The following is a 12,284-nucleotide window of genomic DNA, read 5'->3' on the forward strand; positions in this document are numbered from 1 at the left end:
TTTATATTAACAACTATTGTTACCAAGACCATCACCGATTGACTGTTATGGATTGGTGTTCCTGGACCGATTGACTATTATGCATGGATTAGTGTTCCCAGACCACCAATGTGATTGAAGACTTATTTAAAAGATGGGAGTTTTAACGAAAAGCCCACAGTACTGTTCATTTTAATGAAAAATCATATTTTTACATTAAAAAGTCAATCATGGTACTATTCACTTTATCGTTAAAACTCAAAATTTCCGAACCATTTTCATTAGTTTTCCTTATAAAGAATTGGCAGCGATGTTGAGCTACTTGGAGTCTAGAATCTGGCAAGAAACAAGAATTGCACTTTGGTAGATTGATACAAAATTTTTATGAACGATAAATATGTCATACTTGGTGGAATCGTTGGAAGAGTATTAATGACTATAATCATTTGTTGGAATCTTAAATTGGAAAGTATGAGATTTATAGAAACATGGAACTAAAAGTAGTTGAGTCTACGCTCGGGGCACCTAGATCTATGTTCTGCTCAAAGTCACCAAATAAGGGAGCGAAACCCTTTCAGTTAAAATCAGATAAAATAATCAAATTGAGTTTCGAATTCGTGGACTGAAAAATGACTATTGAAAAGAGAAATAGAGTTATTTGATGATTGGGTTAACATAATAGAATAAAGAGAAAACATTGCATTCATGCTTTATTATTGCTTCTGCTGAATTAAATGCATTTTGATTTTACCCCTATTAAGCTAGTAGCTCACCCATGACTAGTGTTAAATTAGAGACTTAAAAAGCAGTTGGTTGTATGGATGTTTTAAAAAGTAGTTGGTTTTACAGAGGGTTTTTATTTTTTATTTTGTAAACAAACGTTATTATTTACAGTTATATTAAGGAGAGGGGGTGAACTAAGTTTTACAATGGATTAGTGATAATGTAGTTCAAATTCACCTTTAGCGAGAATCAAACCAAAGACGACTCACTAATAAGTAAAGAAAAATATCACTAAACTATAGTACTAAGTAATGAATTAATAGGACCTCACCTCGTTAATTATTGTTGGAGAGCAAAATACAAACCTACGCGGTTTCAGTTTCACGGTATACAAAATGCCAAAAGTATTGGTTTTTTTTTTTTTCAAAACAAATAGTATTGGTCTTTGTCTCGTGCCTTCAATTATTGTCCAATTTTCATAAATTATAATCGGTCTTTCTTTTTTAATCAAACAAAAAGTAATGGTCTTCTACCAAAAAAAAAAAAGTAATGGTCTTTGTCTCATGCCTTCCATTATTGTCCAATTTTTTAATCAAACAAAAGTATTGGTCTTTGTCTCATGCCTTCAATTATTTTCCAATTTTCATAAATTATAATCTTCATCTCCGTCTCATACTTGATATTTTCATCGAGTTTATTGACACAGGAGTCCAACAATACCGTAAGTTATAGCTTAATGCGATTGAAGCATATCATTGCTACTCTTTTGTGAGCTCTCATATATTAAGGCTAATATTGTAAAAGATAAAACTTAGAAGATATTTTTCTGATATGGTTAGTTTTCATGAGCTGTAAATTAGTTAGGTGAGCTGTCATTTTTCATAGGTTTGTTAGTTGTATATATAACCATTTGTTGTAATCTTATTGATTAAGAAATACAATCATAAGTTTTCTATCATGGTATCTCTCGCCATCTGTCTCACGACTCTCTCTCGATCCTTTCCCTAATCGTCATCAATGGCGTCGTCTGCATCTCCTTCCTCTGATAATCTTTCTCCTCCTTCTCCAGCTGTTTCTTCGTCACCTTCTTCCATTACTATCCAGAATATTGGTTCAATGGTGCCGCTAAGCTCACTACCACTAACTATCTCACCTGGAGTGCACTATTTGCTCTGTTTGTACCATACTTGACCAATCCCGAAACTACCGAGCACCGGCCAACGCTATACTGTCAAGGACCCAGAAGAGTTCCCCTCCGACCAGGAGGCCAATCACTACTTGACACGTGTCAAGATTAGAAGCCAATCAGAGCGCAGCACGTGTCAACATCAAGAACCAATCATAACATGACACATGTCAATGTGACAAAGCTACAAGTTTTTCTATAAATAGGGGTCATTCCCCCACAATATTGCCTAATGCCATTTGTGTTAAATCATTCACAAGAACTCACTAAATTGAGAGCTTGATCCTTTGTACTTGTGTAAGCCCTTCACTACTAATAAGAACTCCTCTACTCCGTGGACGTAGCCAATCTGGGTGAACCACGTACATCCTGTGTTTGCTTCTTTGTCTCTATTCATTTACGTACTTATCCTCACTAGTGACCGAAGCAACCAAGCGAAGGTCATAAAACCTGACACTTTCTGTTGTACCAAAGTCCTCGCTGATTTTGTGCATCAACATTTGGCGCCGTCTGTGGGAAACGACACTTATCCCTACTCTCTTCAGCTGTGTCAAGCTGGTTTCTATCATTCGTACACTTTCTTTTGATCAGGCATCCCTCTCCAACATGGGAAGCGAAGGAAGCCACAGCACACAGAATGACACCCCCCTTGCACATAGTGCGAAACAACGAAAGAAGGAAGGAAAACGAGTTCTTCTTCAAGCTAAAGTCGATGAGTTGGAAGCTCAGAACAACAAGATAGCAATGAGGAATGAGGTCCTCCAGGAGCAATATGAGAAGCTCTTCGAGACACTCCACGAAGCTAGGCAAGCTCAGACACGCGAGCTTGTTGCCCCCGTGGAAGTCAACCATCAACTGGGTGCCCTCCAACATGGAGGGTCACATGCATTCGACATAGATATCCCTGATAGGGAACAGATTACCCCTCGACTTGATAATCAACATGAGGCTTCTCTTAACCCAGTTGCTTCGACCCGAACCATGAGAAGTGGAGGGAGACACCTCTTTGCTGAAGGGGCAGAAGGATCGAAAGCCGTCTTTCGCGATTGTCGGGATTTCCTGAAGCAACGTCGAGAGAATTCCATCCATATAAGCTCAAAGATTAATGACCCAAGGATTTCCGAGAGACTCGGTCCCCTGCCACGGCCCAAGCCGGCCACCAATTTAGGGAATGGGCAACAAGTCCTAGAGAGACATGAGGGTACAGGGGACTCAGAGGTGTTCCGACAGACATACCCTGGAAGCCAGTACAGCGAGTCCAGGGAAAAATCACATGCCCTTGATCAAACCTTCCTAATTCCAATAGGAGATGGAGATTTACGAAAGAAAGCTCAAGTGACACATAACTCCGCTCAGGACCCCCTTGTCCTACAACTTCTTGAGGAAGTAAACAAGTTGAAGGCTGAACGTCAGGCTGAAATACCTGACTGGAACCAACCCAGGCCTGGCCCTCTTACAAGGAGGATCCTCAATACCCCCCTTCAAGCAAAGACAAAGCAAAAGCTTGGCTTGCAACTTTATACTGGAAAAGAGGACCCGATTGAGCACCTTAACCTCTTTGAGTCCACCATGGCATACCGGATGCACACCGACGAAGAGCGATGTCTTCTCTTCCCCTCCACCCTCTCTAGTGGAGCTCTAAATTGGTATTGTCGTCTTACACCTGAGACGGTAGACTCATTTAAGGAATTGAGGAAACTATTTGTTTCCCAACACATTTTCCAAACCGATCGCTTGCACTCTGCAGATGACTTGTACACTATCCGCCAGAAGCCAGACAAGTCATTACGTATGTATGCTGGCCGCTTCAGCCATGAATACTCCCGGTGTGCCGAGGCAGACGACAAGACTGCCCTCAAAGCCTTCACGGCAGGCCTACGTGATTGTTTCTTTAAATACATGATCAATGCCAATACTTGGAAGACTTACTCTGAGGTGATGGCGCAGGCTTATAACCATGCCTCCGCCGAGGCAAAAACATATCAGGAGAAACCCCATACAACCATCCTTTATCAACAAGTGGGAGGTGGAAGCCAGACTCACCTAAATGAGAAGACCTCGACTTTCCAAACAGCAGTGGCACCTCCCCATGCCTTGCATAATGCTTCACCGAATCAACAGACATATCAATTTCAAGGCAAGATGAAGGATTTCCATCCTCACCACTCTCCTTCCAGTAAAAAGAGTAAGGGACACTATCCCGATAACCAAGGGTATCGCCACAATAACGCTCGCCCCCAGGCAGTCAATGCAGTGGGTCAAACCCGCGTCAAGATACCCCCTACCCCAAGGTATGAGACATACACGCCCTTGAATGCCACATGCGCGGCCATTTACCCCAGCATAGCTCACCTGATACCAAAGCCAAAGCCGAGGCACCCAGATTACACGCCCCCGAATAACGCGGGCATGTTTTGTTGCTACCATGAGCATAACGGCCATGATAGCGAGAAATGTATCATCCTCCGTGATCGTATTGAAGCTTTGGCACGAGAAGGAAAAATTGATCAATTCCTTCTTCACCCTCAAAGGGATAACCGTAACCAACGCCAGGTGAATGTCATATATTCCATAAGCGGCGGCACACCCATATCTGAATCTTCCAATAGGGCCATGAAAAACAGTGAACGAATTCTGAGGCCTGGTCACCAAGTGTTTCACGTGGAAGACATCAGGGGAGGGAAGTATCAAAAGCCTAACTGGGATCCGATATGTTTCTACCCTGAGGAAGAAAGAGGCATCATCTACCCTCATAACGACCCATTGATCGTGGAGGCTCACATAGCCAACTTTGATGTTCGACGAATCCTCGTAGACACAGGGGCTTCGGTCAATATCATGTTTGCCGAAGCTTTCAGGGCACTCAGTGTAGCTGAACACTTGCTCGATCGCTCGATTTCTCCTCTGATAAGCTTCTCCGGTGATATCGTGCAACCCTTAGGGAGCATACATTTACCCTTTACTATTGGTACAGGCCCTTACACGGCTACCATTACCACTAACTTCCTAGTGGTTGACTGCCCAACGGCATACAATGTCATCTTTGGGCGCACAGGCATCAATGATCTCAAGGCTATGGTATCCACGCATATGCTGTTGATGAAATTTCCAACCCCCCATGGCAACGGCTACATCAGAGGAGATCAGCTTAGTGCACGATCATGTTACAACACTTCAGTTAAGCAACAACACTTGCCCGGACCCAAGGAAACCCTGTATGTACATGACCAAGTCACAAAGACCAGCCTAGATGAAGCGACCTTGGATCTTCCTGATAGCAACAATCAACCCGATGATCCTCGAGATGACTCTTTCACCCAGCAAGCCCAACCTGCTGAAGAGTTGGAGAAGGTACCTATCTCAAGAGATCATCCAGACCGCATGGTGAATATTGGCACCACATTGTCACCACCCCTTTCGGTTAGCATTGATATCTTTTTTGAAAGAGAACACTGAAGTCTTCGCCTGGTCATACGAGGACATGCCAGGCATCTCTCCCGATGTCATCTGTCATCGTTTGAGTATTGACCCCAAGATCAAGCCGGTGAGACAGAAGCGAAGATCTTATGACGCTGAACGATACGAGGCAATGAAAGCAGAAGTTGAAAAACTCAAAGGCATAGGCTTTGTCCGCGAAGTCAATTACCCGACATGGGTAGCAAATGTGGTCCTTGTTAGGAAAAATCCGACCAAAGAAAGTCTTTCGCTTCAAAATGTCTTGTGGAGGATGTGTGTTGACTACACCGACCTAAACAAAGGGTGTCCGAAAGATAGTTTCCCTCTTCCTCTTATTGACAGGCTTATAGACTCTACGGCAGGGTGTGAGCTCTTGAGCTTTATGGACGCTTATTCAGGATACAACCAAATCCTCATGAACCCCTCAGACCAAGAACACACGGCCTTCACTACTGACAGTGGACTATATTGCTATAAAGTCATGCCTTTCGGCCTAAAGAATGCAGGAGCAACTTATCAGAGACTGGTCAATTCAATGTTCGCCGAACAAATTGGGAAGAACATGGAAGTTTACGTTGATGATATGCTAGTCAAAAGCAAACATGCTGACCAACACATCACCGACCTATCTGAAACTTTCACCATTCTAAAGAGGTATCGAATGAGGTTGAACCCCAACAAATGTGCCTTCGGCGTGGGCTCTGGCAAATTCTTAGGCTTCATGATTAGCCAACGAGGCATTGAAGCTAACCCTGAAAAGATCAAAGCAATCCTCGACATGAAAGAGCCAATAACTTCAAAAGACATCCAAAGCCTTACTGGCAAGGTGGCAGCCTTAACCAGATTCATCTCTAAGGCCACAGACAGATGTGCTCCTTTCTTCAAAGCACTCAAGGGAAATAAGAAGTACATTACATGGACGGAAGAATGTGCCAAGGCATTCAGGAACCTCAAAGAGTACATGAGTAAAGCCCCTCTGCTCTCCAAACCAGAAGTTGGTGACACTCTCATCATCTATCTATCGGTTTCGGCTTCAGCAGTCAGTTCTGTTCTTATTCGAATGGACAGTGGTGTCGAACGGCCCGTCTACTACGCTAGCAAGGCCCTACAAGATGCGGAGACACGATATTCCAACATTGAGAAATTAGCTCTAGCATTGGTCATGTCTGCTCGGAAACTTCGCCCTTATTTCCAAGCACACGCCATCATCGTGCTTACCAATCACCCTCTTCGACAGATACTCCAGAGTCCTGACACGTCTGGGCGAATGATCAAATGGGCGATAGCATTGGGTGAGTTTGACATCTCCTACCAACCAAAACCAGCCGAAAAAGGTCAAGCAGTAGCAGATTTCATCGCCGACTTCACATATCCTGTTGACATTGCTTCTACACCTGAAGCAGTAGCTTCATTACCATCGGAAGCTCAGAAAGTAGAATCAACGACCTCAGCATGGAGTCCGTATGTTGATGGCTCATCCAACCAACAGGGCTGTGGAGCGGGACTAGTCTTGACTACGCCCGACAAAGTAGCAATGGAGTATGCTCTTCGTTTCAAATTCAAGGCATCAAACAATGAGGCCGAGTATGAAACCCTTCTAGCAGGATTACGTTTGGCCAAACACCTCGGGGTTAAACAAATTGATATTTTCAGTGACTCCCAATTAGTGGTCAACCAGGTTACCAACAACTTTGATGCTAAGGACAGCTCCATGGCAGCATATCTTGCGCAAACACAACTTTTGCTCAAGCACTTCCACTACCAGATCACCCAAGTTCCTCGAGCGGCAAACAGTCATGCAGACGCCCTGGCTCGCCTTGCCTCAGCTGTGGAAGACAAGATTGGAAGAAAAATTCATGTCGAACTGTTGACAACACCAAGCACCATGGCCGCAGAAGTATGCAACTTACAACAGGGGGATAGTTGGATCATCCCGATCTATAATTTCCTTGCTCATGGCACCCTCCCAAATGATAAAGTCCAGGCTAAGCAAATTCGATACAAGTCTACCCGCTACCTGATCATCAATGATCAACTCTATAAGCGAGGTTTTAGCCTGCCATACTTAAGGTGTCTTACGCCTGCCGAGGCGGAAATCGTCCTTCGGGAAATACATGAGGGAGTCTGTGGAGATCATGCTGGATCTCGGTCCCTAGCACACAAGACTTTTCGCCAAGGATATTACTGGCCAACACTCCACCAGGATGCCATCAAAGTATCCCGCTCATGTGACAAATGTCCACGATATGCGACTATTCCTCATTCCCCTTCAGAGCCTCTTACTCCTATGATCAGCCATTGGCCCTTCGCCCAGTGGGGACTTGATTTGATCGGCCCAATGCCGGCAGGGAAGGGCAAAGTCTGTTACGCAGTCGTTGCAGTGGACTACTTCACAAAGTGGGCCGAAGTAGAACCCTTGGCAACCATTACTGAGGCAAAGATAGAGGACTTCGTGTGGAAGAACATCCTTTGTAGATTCGGCATTCCCAATGCGATAGTCACTGACAATGGGCGACAGTTTGACAACAAGAAGTTCAGGTTGTTCTGCTCTAAGTTCAACATCAACTTATGCTTTGCCTCTCCAGCTCATCCCCAGTCTAATGGACAAGTTAAGGCCATCAACAAAATAATCAAGCGCACTTTGAAAACCAGCTTGGACAAAGCTAAAGGCTGTTGGCCAGAATTTGTACCCCAAGTTCTTTGGTCATATCGCACTTCATATCGGACTTCAACAGGAGAAACTCCATTCTCACTTGCCTTTGGCACAGATGCGGTTGTCCCTGTTGAGCTCGAGCAAGCAACATTCCGAGTCCAGAACTACATTCAAAGTGAAAATGACAAACAACTCACCCTCAACTTGGACTTAGTCGAGGAACACAGAAACCAAGCTCACTTGAGGAATGTCGCCTACAAGCAGCGCATCTCCAACTATTATGACTCTAGGGTCAAGCCTCGTTCTTTCAAAATAGGAGACTGGGTCTTAAAGAAAAGATTACTCTGCGACAGAGTCCCGAGTGAAGGCACACTTAGTCCAAACTGGGATGGACCGTATGAAGTCATTGGCATCAGTCGCCCTGGCTCTTACACACTTAGAAGCTCCGATGGCAAGACCCTTGGCCATCCATGGAACGCTGATCACTTGAAGTACTACTACAAATAGACTCACGATATACAAGTGTTGAGCTATAGCCGTTCGGCATCCTATGTAATGAAGGCCATTTGGCAATGAATTCAATAAAGAGGTAATTTAGCCAACTCAGCCCTCACTCTTTTACATTCATAGCAAGCGATGCCGGAACCCTTCTCAATCAGAAAGCAATCCGTCTTCCACAGTCACTACAAAACAAGCAAATGAAGACCGTGTCAAGCGACAAAAAATAAAAAAAAAAAAAAAAAAAAACAGCTTCATCCAAAAAGCTTCACCCGAAAAGCTTCACCTAAAAAGCTTCACCCACAAAGCTTCACCTAAAAAGCTTCACCCAAAAAGCTTCACCCGAAAAGCTTCACCTCCAAAGCTTCACCCACAAAGCTTCACCTAAAAAGCTTCACCCAACAAGCTTCACCCGAAAAGCTTCACCCACAAAGCTTCACCTAAAAAGCTTCACCCACAAAGCTTCACCCAAAAAAAAAAAAAAAAAAAAAACTTCACCCGAAAAGCTTCACTTAAAAAAGCTTCACCTACAAAGCTTCACCTAAAAAATCTTCACCTAGAAAGCTCCCTCTACATACTTTCACCATCAAAGCTTCACCATCAAAGCTTCACCTAGAAAGCTTCATCTACAAAGCTTCACCATCAAAGCTTCACCTAGAAAGCTTCATCTACAAAGCTTCATCTACAAAGCTTCACCATCAAAGCTTCACCTAGAAAGCTTCAACACCAAAGCTTCACCTACAAAGCTTCAACACAAAACCTTGCTCCAAATAAACAAATTTTGTTCACAAAACCCAAGATGCCCTTGAACTTGTACAAAAACACTTGGGTAAACATAAACATTTTTTGTTTTACACCCACAAGGGCCCAAAATTTTCCTTCTTATTTATTCACTTATATATGTTCCCAAACATATTATAATAGATCCAACAACAAGCCAAAGTCCCAAGTTTCATAATGGACAAAAGTACAAGCAATTCATCAATAATGAAGGTGCTACAAAAATTGGAATCTGCCCCAAAATAGAAATCCAACCCAAGAGACTTTTTCTCTCTCTCCCTCTTCCGCCTCCTTTCATCTATCAAATTTCTGTAACCTCTGCTCTTCTCCAATGGAGCTGAATTTTGGACACCCTATAGTTCTTGAGCATATGAACAACTTTCAAGAAGGAACCATTTCTGTTTGAGCGACGGAAATTAAAGTGTTGAAGCTCCAAACATGATAGTCGGCTTCTTGCAGATTTCGAAGCTGTTGTGATGTTTCGAAGATCTGGAAATATTTAACCGTTAGTTCATCCTGAATGTTTGATATGTTATGAAAGAGTCGATGAGGAACAACTTCAATGAAGAAAGCATACCGATCTGAACAAGATAAAATGGAGTTTCGAAGCTCACAACAAATCTGACGGGTTGACAGAAAAATAATAACCAGTCATTCATCATACCTGGATTTCTGGAGTTATACTGCTCCGAGGGATCTCAAATTTGGATATGTTGTAGTTCACGAGCTGAGGAACAACTTCAATGAAGAAAGCATACCGATCTGAACAAGAGAAAATGGAGTTTCGAAGATCACAACAAATCTGACGGGTTGACAGAAAAATAATAACCAGTCATTCATCATACCTGGATTTCTGGAGTTATACTGCTCCGAGGGATCTCAAATTTGGATATGTTGTAGTTCACAAGCTGAGGAACAACTTCAATGAAGAAAGCATGCTGATCTGAGCAAGAGAAAATAGAGTTTCAAAGCTCACAACAAATCTGACGGGTTGACAGACAAATGATAAATAGTCACTCATCATACCTGGATTTCTGGAGTTATACTGCTCCGAGGGACCTCAAATTTGGATATGTTGTAGTTCACAAGTTAAGGAACAACTTCGATGAAGAAAGTATGTTGATCTGAACAAGAGAAAATGGAGTTTCGAAGCTCACAACAAGTCTGACGGATTAACAGAACATTGATGAACAGTTACTCATCATACTTGAATTTCTGAAGTTGTACTACTCCGATGGATCTCAAATTTGGATATGTTGTAGTTCACAAGATAAGGAAAAACTTTCATGAAGACGACTTTGCAATCTGAGCTATAGAGAAAGGTGTTATCTTGCATCCACTCAGGCTGATTAGTGGAAACGAAAAGCAATTCCACCAAAGAAAAGATGAAAAAGAGAGAAAAGCCACTAATTGCACTTGATCTTGTCTAGTCAATAGCATGCAGCATCAAACACACAAAAGTTGGAAATATTTTTAGATAAAGCATATACGAATGTGTGACATCGAAACAAGAATTCGTTACTTTGACAAATTAGTAACACGCGAGACACCTCATTCGGCAACTCTCTTCGCCTGAAGACTTGGGGGACTCCCACCATATGCTACTGCACCTTGATACTCGGCAGTCTCACAACCACTCAGTGACTTGGATTTTTCAAGTCTCCAACCGAGAAGTTTTCCTCACTCGGGAAATTAAGGGAACACTACCTCAAATTACATGCTTCACTCACAAAGCTTCAACAATACAGGTTTCAACAAAAGCAAAAATTCAAAGAACTTTATGAAGAAGGCTTTGGTGTATTTAACACAATATGTTGAAATGAAGCAAAGCTTATTTATTAATATTTTCGATAAGCCACAAATATGTACATATACATGAGTCAAAATAAACAAACAAAAGGGAGCCTTCACAAAGGTTGCTTAGGGGAAGTCTCAGCAGTCGGTAGAGCCCCAGAAAGAGAAAGCACCGGAGGGTGGTTATCTGGAGCCTCAGTACTTGACAAAACCCCAGAAGGAGGAGGCATTGGAGGTTCATCATTTGAAGCTTCATTACCAGGTACAGCCCCAGAGGACGAAGGCAATAAATGCCTTTGGAACAAACCCACAAACTGCTGATGATCAAGTAAAACCTTACCATCAGATTCCTTCATCTGGTCAAGCTTCCTCTTCATGTTTGTAGCATAGTCATGGGCGAGCCGGTGCAACTGCTTATTCTCATGCTTGAGCCCTCTAATCTCCTGTTTGAGACTCATCACTTCAGCAGCCAATGATTCAACTTGGCGGGTTCTAGCAAATAGGCGTTGGGCCATATTAGACACAGAACCTGCACACTGAACACTAAGAGCCAGAGAGTCCTTAACAGCCAACTCATCAGACCGTTTGGAAAGTAGTCTGTTATCTTTGGGAGTGAGAAGGTTCTTGGCCACCACTGCAGCGGTCATATCATTCTTCATCACAGAATCCCCAACGGTAAGAGGACCAGTAGGGGATATGAAGGATGGGCGCCATATGTTGTCTGGAGAAGGCGTGGCTGTCTCTTCTCCAAGGTTCAAGTCAAAACGACGGTCGGAGGGTCCAGACATTTTCAAATGTGTTGAAGAAGGAAGAGGTCAGACAAATCAAGATCTTAGAAGTGCAAGAAATGAGCTTCTACTGGTAGAGATTCAAGTGTGCTGTGGAACTTAATGCCAGCCTCTATAAAAATCTGCACTCGACGGAGCTTCAGAAATCGAAGAGGCGTTTGCTTTTTCAAAAGCTGGGCTGCTCAGAGACCACGAGGGCCGATCTCAGAAATCAAAGAGGCGTTTGCTTTCTCAAAAGCTGGGCTGCTCAGAGACCACGAGGGCCGATCTCAGAAATCAAAGAAGCACCTGCTTTTTCAGCCTCGTCAGCACCTGTCACATGCACAATCAGCTTTGCGGAAATTACGGGCACTCTGTCGAAGATTTCTGGTGAAGTAGAAAGCACGTGAATCTTACTGTTCAATCACCGCTCTCCATATGCACCATC

The 12,284-nt window shown here is 43.2% G+C and overlaps 1 long non-coding RNA gene across 1 annotated transcript; it reads right to left on the minus strand.

Annotated features, from left to right (window-relative positions):
• Nucleotides 1–9,359: 9,359 nt before the first annotated feature.
• LOC139197080 (uncharacterized) lies at nucleotides 9,360–10,715 on the minus strand. The gene is made up of 4 exons (XR_011582122.1): nucleotides 10,302–10,715; nucleotides 10,121–10,218; nucleotides 9,940–10,037; nucleotides 9,360–9,764 (listed from the first exon to the last, which is right to left on the minus strand). It is a non-coding gene; the product is annotated as an uncharacterized lncRNA (long non-coding RNA).
• Nucleotides 10,716–12,284: the final 1,569 nt, after the last annotated feature.

The sequence above is a fragment of the Malus domestica genome, chromosome 06 (assembly GCF_042453785.1).
Source record: "Malus domestica chromosome 06, GDT2T_hap1".
NCBI lineage: Eukaryota > Viridiplantae > Streptophyta > Magnoliopsida > Rosales > Rosaceae > Malus > Malus domestica.